Source organism: Euphorbia lathyris, chromosome 2, assembly GCF_963576675.1.
Source record: "Euphorbia lathyris chromosome 2, ddEupLath1.1, whole genome shotgun sequence".
NCBI classification, from domain to species: Eukaryota; Viridiplantae; Streptophyta; class Magnoliopsida; order Malpighiales; family Euphorbiaceae; genus Euphorbia; species Euphorbia lathyris.
Genome location: NC_088911.1, coordinates 106,531,436 through 106,543,622, shown reverse-complemented (window position 1 = coordinate 106,543,622; position 12,187 = coordinate 106,531,436). Strand labels below are relative to the sequence as shown.

Below are 12,187 nucleotides of genomic sequence, written 5' to 3'. Positions count from 1 at the left end.
CTTATTACACTTTTTGGTCAGTGTATAGAGACCACTCAGGGCATTAACCATTTCATTTCTGAGTAAAAGAAGAGATGTTACCTCATTGGAGTGTTCCTCTTGGTCAGATCCATCTGAGAGGTCAGCTTGCTCAGATCGGCAGTGGTCAGCAAATTCGTCAGCCATGAAACATATGTTTGCTGACTCAGTGGCATCAGCTTCTGATGAGGTTGACTCATCACTATCGCTCCATGTCGCCACCATTGCTTTTCTGCTACCTTTCTTTTCTTTCTTCAGAGTTGGACAGCTTGATTTAATGTGCCCAGTTTGATGGCATTCAAAGCAAGTGACAGGCTTCGAACTGTCCTTCTTGTATCTGCTGTCGCTGGACTCAGCTTTGTATTTATCGCTTCTTTTGAATGGCCTTTTGCTGTTCTTGTCATTCTTTCTAAACAGCTTCTTCATCTTTCTAGTGAACATGGCCATCTCCTCATCATCTGATGAGTCAGCTACTGTTGAGTCAGCTTTCATGACAAGTGATTTTTGCTTCTTGTCTTCTGAATTTTCTTTAGCTTCAAAATTTTTCATGGAGATCTCGTGGGTTAGCAGAGATCCTATAAGCTCATCATATTTGTATGTGGTCAGGTCCTGAGCTTCTTCCACAACTGTCTTCTTAGCTTGCCAGCTCTTGGGGAGACTTCTTAAGATTTTCTTCACCTGTTCTTCTTCCGTGAAGTTCTTGCCAAGTCTCTTAAGCTCATTGATGATGTTGGTGAACCTTGAGTTCATTTCAGAGATGTCTTCATTTTCATTCATCTCAAACAGCTCGTATAGTCTCATGTGTTGCTTCACTTTGGACTCCTTGACCTTGCTAGTACCTTCATAGGTCACTTCTAGCTTTTTCCATATTTCCTGTGCTGACTCACAACCTGAAATTTTATTGTACTCTGCAGCATCTAAAGCACAGTGAAGCATATTGATAGCCGAAGCATTATTCTGTAATTTTTTAAGGTCATCTTCTGACCACTCAGTCTCACTTTTAACAACTTTCTCATTGTTTACAATTTTGTAAGGAACAAACGGGCCTTGGACTATTGCAAGCCATGCACTCATGTTTGTTGCCTGAATAAAGTTTTTCATCCTGTTCTTCCAAAATGTATAATTTGACCCGAAGAATAAGGGAGGCCGACTAATAGATAATCCCTTAGGGAGTATCTGTGTTGTTTGATTTCCTGGAAGGAAACGAGTGCTGTTCTCAACCATTTACAGGGATCGGCTCAAGATAGTTTTATCTTTGAGTAGTGAGCTACTGAGCTCTAATACCACTTGTTGGTCCCGTGAAATGTAATAGGATTAGTTCCAAGGGGGGGTTAGGAACTAATGTAACTTTTTCGCTTAATTGTGCTGACTTAATTTAATTCTTTAAATAACTTCACTCAGTTTTGGTCAGCAAGGCTGAACGAGATGTAAGACAGCTTTAGTCAGAGACTGACTAGAACTGTTTCACTTGTGAGTTGGGAATTAACACTTAAGGTCAGCTTTCAACTCAGCACTCTGATTACTCAGTGTCGGCTTATACAATTTATATCCTGAGTAATTTAAGCAAGCAACACATACATATATATATATTAAGAGAAAGGGTTAGAGATTACTCAGCAGTCTTATCCTGGTTCGGCCTCACCGCCTACGTCCAGTCCCCAGAATCCTTCCGGGCTTTTTCAATCCACTACTGAGCTCTTTAAAGGTAGAGCACAAACCGTTTACAAAGCAATTGAGTATGCAAGAGTACCATCCTCTATTCGTCTACTCAATCCTACTGAGCGCTATAACCGAATACTCAGATTTTCTCTACCGCTGAGTACTAAAACTGAGTACTCAGATTGATACAAATTTGTTCTTTCTAGATGAAGAACACTTTAGATGAATACAAATTCACTCTAGACTTTTACACAGAGATTGGATTTGGGTGTAAGAACTTGCTTTTTCTATTTAGACAGCTTCTCTTTTAGATTTTCACTCTTGTGAAGATTTGCTTTTCTGTCTGTGCTTTCTTGTGTTTCGGCAAAGGATCCAAGTGATGAACTTGTCCTTTTATAGCAATTTCTGAAGCTCCAATGATTTGAATTTGGACATATCCATTGAATTCAAACGGTCTTCTTGCGTCATTCATTTGGTCAGCATTCAGAATCGCAGGCCAATCCTGTCGTCTGAATTTAGCAGGCGCCAGGCTTGCCAGTTTCGTCTTCTTGCGCCAGGTTTCGTCTTCTAGCGCCAGGTTTGTCTTCTTGCCAAATGCCAGTTGATCCATGCGTCTTGAAAAGGTCTTTGATCACATTTCCGAGGCTTCTGAATTAGTACAGACCTTTGTCGGATCTTGTCTTTTAGTAAACGGATTATTCGTGCTGACCAGACAAACATTTAGCTTGACTTTATTGACGTTGCCTTTGTTCTTTATCTTTATCGGAGACTGAGTAACATTCTACTCAGCGTCTTCGGTCAGCTTTGTCTTCAAGCGTTTGTTCTGAAGAAGACTTTTCTTTTATGATGCTGAGTTACATTCTACTCAGCTTGTGTTGTGTCTTATGCTGACTTCGTTCTGTCTCATTTTTTATTTCTGTTCTCATTTATTCATATACTCAACATTAAACAAACACATTAGTACAATTAAATCAAAACACTTAAATTTAATTGTCTTAATCATGAGATTAACTTAAATAATTTTGTCAAATCAAAATCATGTGGAAAGGTGTTTCAACAATTGCTACCTTACAAAAGAAAAATGAGAACCCAATTAAGTATGTGAGTGAATGGTATTGAAAGGAAAGATACTAGAAGACATATGGCTATTTTGTTCAACCCTTATTGAATATGAAAATGTGGCCTGAAAGCACACATCCTCCAATTGAGCCTCCAAAAATCAAAACCATGCCTGGAAGGCCAAAAAAAATAGAAGAAAAGATAGAGATTAGGTGAAGAAAACTGGTAAATATTCGAAGAAGGGAACAAGAATGACATATTCAGTTTGCAAGAATCAGGGTCACAACAAGAAGGGATGTCCAGTATGCAAGGCTGTTGCTAATAAGGTAATTACAACTGTCCAATTTGTTAATTAATCCAATTTATAACTTTGCACAATTTTTATATTCAATGTTATGCAGGGTGCAATTAACAACGAGGGCCAAGTTTCAACTGATAATGTTATGCATTGTGTTTCTAGCAATGTAATGCAAGGTTCAACTTCAACAAATCAGCAGCAGCCTGAAATTTACAATAGGAGGAGTATGAATCCAAAAGAAAAGGGAAAACCCATTGATTTTGTGACTCCAAACGTAAAACCAATTGCTGATGTGGATCAGAATGCCAGCAAGAGGCCTAGACTGTCAGGAGTTGGAGTTTTCATCTCTAAGAGAACTGGTTGGACATGCACTCAGGTACTTTGGAAATACTATTATATGCTTTTTTGTGATCTTTGTAATGATTAATTTGGAAGAAGTTTGTATTGATTGTATGCTTTTTATGGTTTCTGGAGAATTTGGGTGGTGAAAGAACTGTTATTTCAAATGGATCAAGCAATTTAAAGAACTCCACTGAAGTTACAGGGGGATATTGGATTTCATCCTGAAAAGCTGAAATGGAAAGGGAAGGCTGCAACGTCGTCAACTCAATTAAAGCAAGCAAAGTTCGATAAAAGAAGCCAAATAAGGACGAAAACAACAGTAGCTTCAACTCAGGCATCACAAGCCACAAAATGCGCTGTAAGAAGAGCACCTGCTGGCAATTATGCTTCATAGCCACAAAATGCTTTAGTCAATGTCCTACGCCTAAATCTAAGGCACCGAAATCAGCTTCCCAGCCAACTATTGTCAGATGGATGCCCTGATTGGAAGAACATGTAGGGTTTAGGGTCTATTATGTATTAGAATGCTTCTGTTTTGGACACATATTTTTGGACCAATTTAACTTGCATCATGTTCATCTATTGATGTAAAAGGTAGTGTTTTGGTTATGTAAAATGACAATGTTTTGGTTATGTAATGACATTGTTTTGGTTATGTAATGACATTTTTTTGGAACCAATCAATTATGCATTTCAGTGATTGTCAATTATGTTTTTTTACCAATATCAACATTCATGCTATGGAATTATACTTGTCATTGCCAATTTCTAGTTATGCAAACTTTGCAATAACAAAAAGAATGTAAATTGAACATGATGAAAATTTTACCAAAATGCTTAACATTTAATCATTCAAGAATGAGTACAACAATGTCAATTAGAGATACCAAAAAGAGTTACGTAAATCAATTGCAATTGGAACATGAATACCAACACAATTCAACTACTCATTGTCCAAATTCCTAATATAAATCCCAACACGAATACAGCTATGTATTTCTTCCATTCTCTTCTACTGCCACCAATATCCCTCTTCATTGCCATTGTGTCCCTTCCCTCGCCCTTCTCTTTGACCTTCTTCAATAGCCCCAAAATGACCCTTCTATTTTGACAACTAACTGATTTACCAAACCATTGAAACTACCCACAATATTTTGAGTTCTGCAATTCAAAATTCCAACTGTCAATTACCCATTTTAATCAAGCTAATTTACAAGTTAAACAAGAAGAAAATAAATTACCCCATAATTTGAGCATCCATAGAACCTTCTTCCTGGATTTCCAGGTTTCCACGTAATTTTAAGCAACGCAAGTTCACCATAATAACATAATTCATGAGCCTCCATTAATTCGGTCTCCATTAACACGAATTCATGACTTATTTCAAATCAAGAAACTGTTGTGAGAAGAAGAAGAAAGAAGAAAGAAGAAAGAAGAAGAAGAAGAAGAAGCAAAAGGGAGAGGAGATTTCTTACCATTCAATCGAAGAAGGGAAAGATTTCTTTGAGAAGCTCGTTCAATCGAAGAAGGGGAAGGGAAGATTCAGATCTGTGTTGGTGAAATTAGGGATTTTGTTTTTAAAGTAGAGAAATTAGGGAATTTTGTTTCTATAGAATTCACTCATCACGCGCCTCTACTTGTTTGTTTCCCCAACATGGTCCATGTCACTGCCACGTAGGCGTATATGGGGTGATAAGTGGTGGTTTTGCAAAGTTGAGAGGTTGTCCCCTAAGTTAATGAGGTTAAATGGAAAAAATGTGCAAGTTTAGGGGTCTGGGTGCCTATTAAGCCTAAAAACTAAGACAATATGTTATTGGGTAAATTAAATTTTTAAATCACAATTAAATAGTCTGTATGGGTATATAGTAAAAAATAAAATGATGTTATTGGGTAAGAATAAAAAGGTAGATGATGTAAATTAGGGGCAACAAATCCACAAAAGAGCTTCCTAAAAAATCCCCTTATTCTCTAATGAAATAAAAATTTACAAATTTATTTCACCCATTAAATAATTCTTATATAGGTGGAAAAATATAGACTAAATTTATCAAAACTCAAAAATTGCCAAATCCTAAATACTAAAATCATATTCAGCAAAAACATTTACTGTAAAACAAATAAATTATTTAAGGATTATTGAAATTGCAGAGGAAGACAAAAAATTCTAAATAAATGAGTTGCAAGAATACTCACTAGAAGTTAGCTATAAAGAGAAGGAGGGAGTCGAAAGTTAGGATGAATGGAAAAGATATTTGCTATGTCGTTGTAAGAGAAAGACGATGGAAACTAGGTGGAGAGCATTGTGCATTGGCTAGTGGGTGGTCGGCAAACATTGGCGGTGAGGAATGCGGTAGACGATGGTGATAACATCGAAATAGTAGATCGAGAGAATATAGATGGAACAAATGATGAAGATTAAGAAGTGAGGATTAAGTATTTGATAAAAGTTATTTCCTCCGTTCCACAATACATGTCTTTCTAGAGAGAATTTTTTTTGTCACGTCCGTGTCTAAATTTCTAGAATTTATACCTTGATATTAGTATATGTTATAATTATTGGGTGTGTGAAAATAATTTGGTGCTATAGGAAAAGTTTGGAGTTAATTTGATGGTTTTATGTGTAAATTAAAAGTTTAGGGTAATTTTTAAAAGATTATATAAAGATGGAGGATCAAACCGGATATTTACCATATTTGGGATATATGTCCCAAACCTACGAAGAGGTGAGGGCAATCATCATCTTCTTTCTTTTTTTTCTTTTTTTCTTTTCTGCTTCTTCATCGTTCTTCGACTGTTTCTCCGCCGTTTCTTTGATTTACGGAGATTCGACCGTCTGAATCACTCGAAATTTAAATCATAGCATCCTTATGCATAGTTCTAAGTCCTAACTGAAGATTTTTTGAGTCTCGGAAGTGTTTGGAGGGGAAACGTCTTAGCCAGAATTTAGAGGATAATTGAACGGGTGTGTTTTCTTCAATTAGCGACCAAGGTAAGTAATTATCAACTATATTTTGAGTTTTATATATATATATATATATATATATATATATATATATATATATATATAATCACAGAAAAATTTAATCGTGTTAGTCAGAAAAAAGGAAGATTTGGCTTCGCGAAACGATGATTCGCTAAGTATGCGAACATAAATGTGCAAGGAAGAGGGTGATTTTACTTAGCGAAACAATGATTTCGCGACGTCTGCGAGGAGGAATGTGACGCTCTGACTTCGCGAAACGATGATTTCGCGGAGTCTGCGAGAGAAATTTATCGAATTCCCTCGCAAACTTCGTGTAATCATCGTTTCGCGAAGTGAAATCGATAAATTTCTCCCCACAGACCTCGCGAAAACAACATATGCTAAGTGGATTTATGGAAAAAACGCAGAAAAAAACAGTATATACTTACATTTTTCGACGAAACCAATATGATAACTAGGAAAAACGATGAAAATAACGAAAAATCACCATTTCTTCGATGGTCACAAGAAGAAAGAAACCAAGAAACGAGCAGGCAATGGAAGATGAAGAACCATGGCTTCGTTTTCTAGGATTAGGAAGTTGCAGAATCAAGAGATGAAGAGAGGAAGAAGAGAAATACATTGTAATTTGAAGAAATGGTGCAGATTTCGTGTAATTTAAAGGAAGATAGGAAGATCAAAAGTCTTGGAATCATTAATGGAGGAGTTGTCAACCGTTTCGTGCAACCAAGGAGAAGAGGGGAGAGACCGTTCGCATTTGGGGAAGTGGGAAGGTTAGGGGTATTATGGGAAAGTCATACAAAATCAGTCTAGATATGTAGTAGATTGAGTAAATTGGTTAAATATGTAAATGAGCCTCTCATTTGATCTAGTTTTGTAATTTTCTCTAAAATTAATTGCATTTTTAATTAGTATGTATTAACCTCAAAAGACATGTAGTGTGAAACAGATGAAGTAATTTTGAAAATAATAAAAAAAGATAGTTTTATTAAATAGGGTTATTATTATTTTTTAACTCATCTCCTTTATTAATTTATGTATTTCATTTTAAAAATTGAATGGTAGAACTCTAAATAGATTTTAATTTTCATACAAAATATTTTCTTTAAATTTAATTGGCCACTGTTTTAAAATAAATTTAATTGGCCACTGTTCTAAAATAGAGATTAAAACTATCTTAAGTTTAAATTTAAATAAGTCTAAATTTAATCGTGAATGACCAAATTCAATTCTCAGAGACTAATTAAATAAAAATTACCTTATATTAAATTTACTAAACAGTTCCAACTTTTAGTCCTCGTTTTTATTTCTTCGATAACTTTTTTTTTAATTGAAAATCTTTATTTTTTTAGGAAACAAACTACTACTCCATCCGTCCCATTATATAAGTTGTTTTAGAAAGTGATTTTTTTTCCGAAATATAAGTCGTTTTGGTTTTCCAAGAACTTTTAGTTTAGTTTTTTTGGTCAAAACATTAAATATTTTTGTCTTGATATATGTGTTTTTGAACATTCCAATGTTTATTGCCCAATAGTTACATGAGAGATAATTTTTTTTTTAAAGTTAACCAATGCAAATTTATTAACTTGACTCAACATTAATTGTATTTCTTAATTTGCGTAAAAATCTCTAGAATGATTCATATTATGGGATGGAGGTAATATTTATTACGAGATTAAATGCACAGTAGGGATCTGTGTTAAGTAGAGTTATCCGTATTTAATTTCTTTTCCTTTATGTTCTTCTAGGCTTGTTAGCGTTCCTTTATTACCAAAAAAAATTCAATTTGTTTCAATAAAATCACTCAACTTTGAGTTTTGTCTCAATTAGGCCTCTCCATCGATTTGAGTGGTTAAAAAATATCGAAATAATGACATGAGTGACACGTCAACTCATATCTCTATGACCGAAACGAAACGTGACAGCCACGTGTCGCTTATTTTTATATGAAAAAACTAAATCTTGTTTTTTTCTATAAAAATAACCGATACGTGATAGTCAGGTGGCACATACGTGGATGTCTTGTGTCGTTTTAGTTAGAGATCTGAGTTGATTCACGCTGACATATCACATATGTTATCATTCTGATGTTTTTTAATCAATGAAATCGACAAAGTGGTCTAATTGAGATAAAACTAAAATTGAGTAATTTTATTGAGACAAATTGAAATTGAATGACCATTTTAAAACAACCACATAAATCCAGTGACCAGTTATGCATTTAACCCATTTACTATGCAGTGGAGACTTTAAAAAAAATTCACTTAGTTATAATAAAGGACATAATTTATTTCAAAGTATTCATTATTAACACTATATTTAAGGCTTAAACCACTGTTTGACTCTCGATCTATCCAAAATTTTGTTATTTGGCCCTTGGCCTATTATTTGGTCACATTTGGCCTATAATCTATCTCAATTGGTGTAATTTCAACCAAATTAAATAGAGACTTAACATAATTGTTATTCTATTAGCACGTGACGATATTTTGACACACTTAAATTTGATAAACTTGAGTTTAGAGATTTGTTTTTATTTGTTTTTCTTTTTTAATCTAGTTAATTATTTTCACATAAGAGAGTTTATGTGGCAAATAAGCTTCAAGACGTATGACTTATCAAGCTAATATATCAAAATATCATTATATATGAGAGTGGATAGCAGTTTTGTCAATTCTCCATCTAAATTGGGTGAAATTTCACCAATTTTGATAGTTCAGGAGCCAAATGTGACCGAATAATAGATCAGGAACCAAATAATAAAATTTTGAATAGGTTAGGAGGTCAATAACACCTTAACCCTATATTTAACTCATCACGCCAGCTTTTATTTCCAAACTTAAGCCCTATATTTAACTCATCACGCCAGCTTTTATTTCCAAATATTAATTTGTTATTTATTTATAAGGACAAAATTCAACATATTTCTTAATCAGTGAATATACATTTTTTTTAAATTGATCATTTGATTATTGAGTCTGACGTTGGTAAAATATTTTTTTAGCTGAATTATCTCCCGACTAAAGTTTATCACGTACAATGAGATTCGAATTCGACATCTTAATGACTTAAGGCCATGTTTGGTACGTTGTAATGAATGTTGTAATGGAATGTCCATTACAATGGAGGCTCATTACCATGTTTGTTTAGTCATATCATTTTTTGTCATAATGGAATTACGAATACATCACTTAATTTTTCTTTATAAATTTAATTAATGGGCATTACGAACAAAATAAGCAGGAGTCCCCATTACGATTAACCCTGTATTTTTATTACTAATGGCAAAATATGAAAAAAACATGAAAATATAAAACCCGAAAAAATGCGAAAAAGAGAAAAACGTGAAAACCCGAAAACGAGAAAAAAATACAAAATGAAAAAATGTGAAAATCGAAAAACGAAAAACGAGAAAAAACACAAAAAATGAGAAAAAATGGAAGCAAAAATGAGGAAAACAACGGAAAAACATGAAAACACGAAAAAATGGAAAATGTGAAAAATGGAAGAAAAAACGAAAAACATGAAAATTACTTTAACTAAATAAACACACATATTGTAATGATAATTGTATTTTATCAACCAAACATGGTAATTGAGGGCCCGTTTGGTTGCTCCTTTTCATGCTCCTGTTTGCCTTTTAATTTCAAAAGGGAGAGTTTTAGGTGTTTGGTTAGCGACCTCCTGTTTGCCTTTTAAATCTGAAAAGCAGTATTAGGTGTTTGGTTAGTGATCTCCTGTTTGCCTTTCACACCTAAAAAGCAGCATTTTACAAAAGCAGAGAATCTCTGCTTTTTGGAAAAGCAGCCTTTTCCAACAGCAAACAGCAAACCGTAACAGCAAACAGCAAAAAACAACAGTAAACGGCAACAACAAACATCAAACCGTAACAGCAAACAGTAGGTAAAACAAACAGGCCCTGAATCATTATTTCATTCCATTACATTACACATTTGATTACATTACAATCTTGATTATATTACATTGCATTGCAACGTATTAAATGGACTCTAAAACCATTAACAGTTCAAAAGAATCTTAATCAGTGTCCTTTTAATACATGTCGTTTAAATTTTTTCACCAAAACCAACAAAATATAAGGGTATTGCTATATACCGCAAAGGTTATACTTTCCACCGTACCCTTTTAACATTTATGCCCTCCTCACAATTTCAAACCAATAACCAAAAACTCTCAAATCCTCTCTAGCTTTTGAAGCTTTTCATAAAACCCGACCTAAAACGACATGCCGCCAAAGGAAGGAAGGGGAAAAGGCTTAATGAATCTTCCGATAAGTTTTTTTTAAAAAAATATGTCCGAAATCACGGGTTCCGCCTCCGAAATCGGAGGCGGAACCCTTTTTTTTTTGCTTAAACGGAACTCCGACGCCGTTGCCACCACGGGTGGAACGGACGAACTGTTCGTTCCGTCCGTGGTGGCAACGGCGTCGGCCATACTTTCCACCGCGCACCCCGTTCCACCGTAAGGTGGAACTGGGTTTCGCGCTCGTTCCACCTGATGGTGGAACGGGTGGCGCATCCGTTTAGGCTTATTCCTTAAAAAAAAATTTAAAATTTAAAAAACGAATTTTTAATTTAAATTTATATCGTAAGATTACTTCGTGTTCGAAATCATGGTCTTCGGGAATACTCGGGTCTATTTTCGTCAAATTCGGGTTTTTAGGCTTGGGAGAGAATGAGAGAAAAAAAAATTGAGTTTTTGAAAAAAATAAAATGAGAAGGGCATAAATGTCAAATGGGTGCGGTGGTTGAAAAAAAAGTTGCGGTATATAGCAGCTTACAAATATAATGACTAATTTATTTTTACTATTTCTCTATTAAAGTTTTTCTTAAACAATCTCTATTAAAGTTAAAACATAATTTTTTATTTAATTTCTTTAAAACATTTTGGTTTAATTAGAATTGTTTGCATAATAATAGACCTCTCTCATAAAATAAATAAGGAAAAATTTGAGAATTTTAAAAGTATATTGACACTACAAAATGTCATATAAAAAAACAATTTGATAAAATCCTAAAACGACATTATATTAAAATCTTAAGGAAGTAATAAACAAGAAATTTAATTTCCCATATATACTTTGAGACTTCCTATTTTACTTTAAATTTTAAATTCACTTACCATAAGGTTATTAATAAGGGCGAGGATTACTCGTCCCTATATCGAGATCCATCGTAACGGGATAGTGAATTCTGATGAGGTAAGGATGGTGAATTTTTATCCCCGAAATTGAGACAATGAGAGAATGAGAAATATCCTTTATGCATGATCCTCAATATGGTGGGATAAATAATTTTTTAACCCTAATTGAGATTAAGACGAAGATGGAAATATCCTGCATGCCCATGGAGATACGGTGGTGATGAAAATACCCCATCCATGTCCTATAGAGATATGTCCCCAACTCTGTAAAGATCCTCGAAGATTATTAATAAAATTATTTTATTACAAATTTAATTTATAATTAATATTTAAAATAAAAATATAATTTATATGAGATGGAGACGAGAATATATATATATATATATATATATATATTATTAGGGTGATAAAAACCAAAAAAATCCGTAAAATTTGAGATAGAGACGAGAAAACTATTCTTCGTTTCACCCTGTCTCATTTACAACTAAATATAAGGTTATTAATAAGGGCGATGATTCCTCATCCCTATTGAGATCCATCATAATGGGATAGTGAATTATGATGAGATGAGGATGATGAATTTTTATCCCCGAAGTTGAGACAAGGAGAGAATGAGAAATATCCTTCATGCATCATCCCCAACATGGTGGGATACATAAATTTTT

At 34.1% G+C, this 12,187-nt stretch overlaps 1 long non-coding RNA gene across 1 annotated transcript; it reads right to left on the bottom strand.

Moving 5' to 3' along the window:
* Nucleotides 1-4,217: 4,217 nt before the first annotated feature.
* LOC136220908 (uncharacterized) lies at nt 4,218-4,929 on the bottom strand. Its single transcript, XR_010684760.1, has 3 exons — nt 4,852-4,929; nt 4,618-4,753; nt 4,218-4,537 (listed from the first exon to the last, which is right to left on the bottom strand). It is a non-coding gene; the product is annotated as an uncharacterized lncRNA (long non-coding RNA).
* Nucleotides 4,930-12,187: the final 7,258 nt, after the last annotated feature.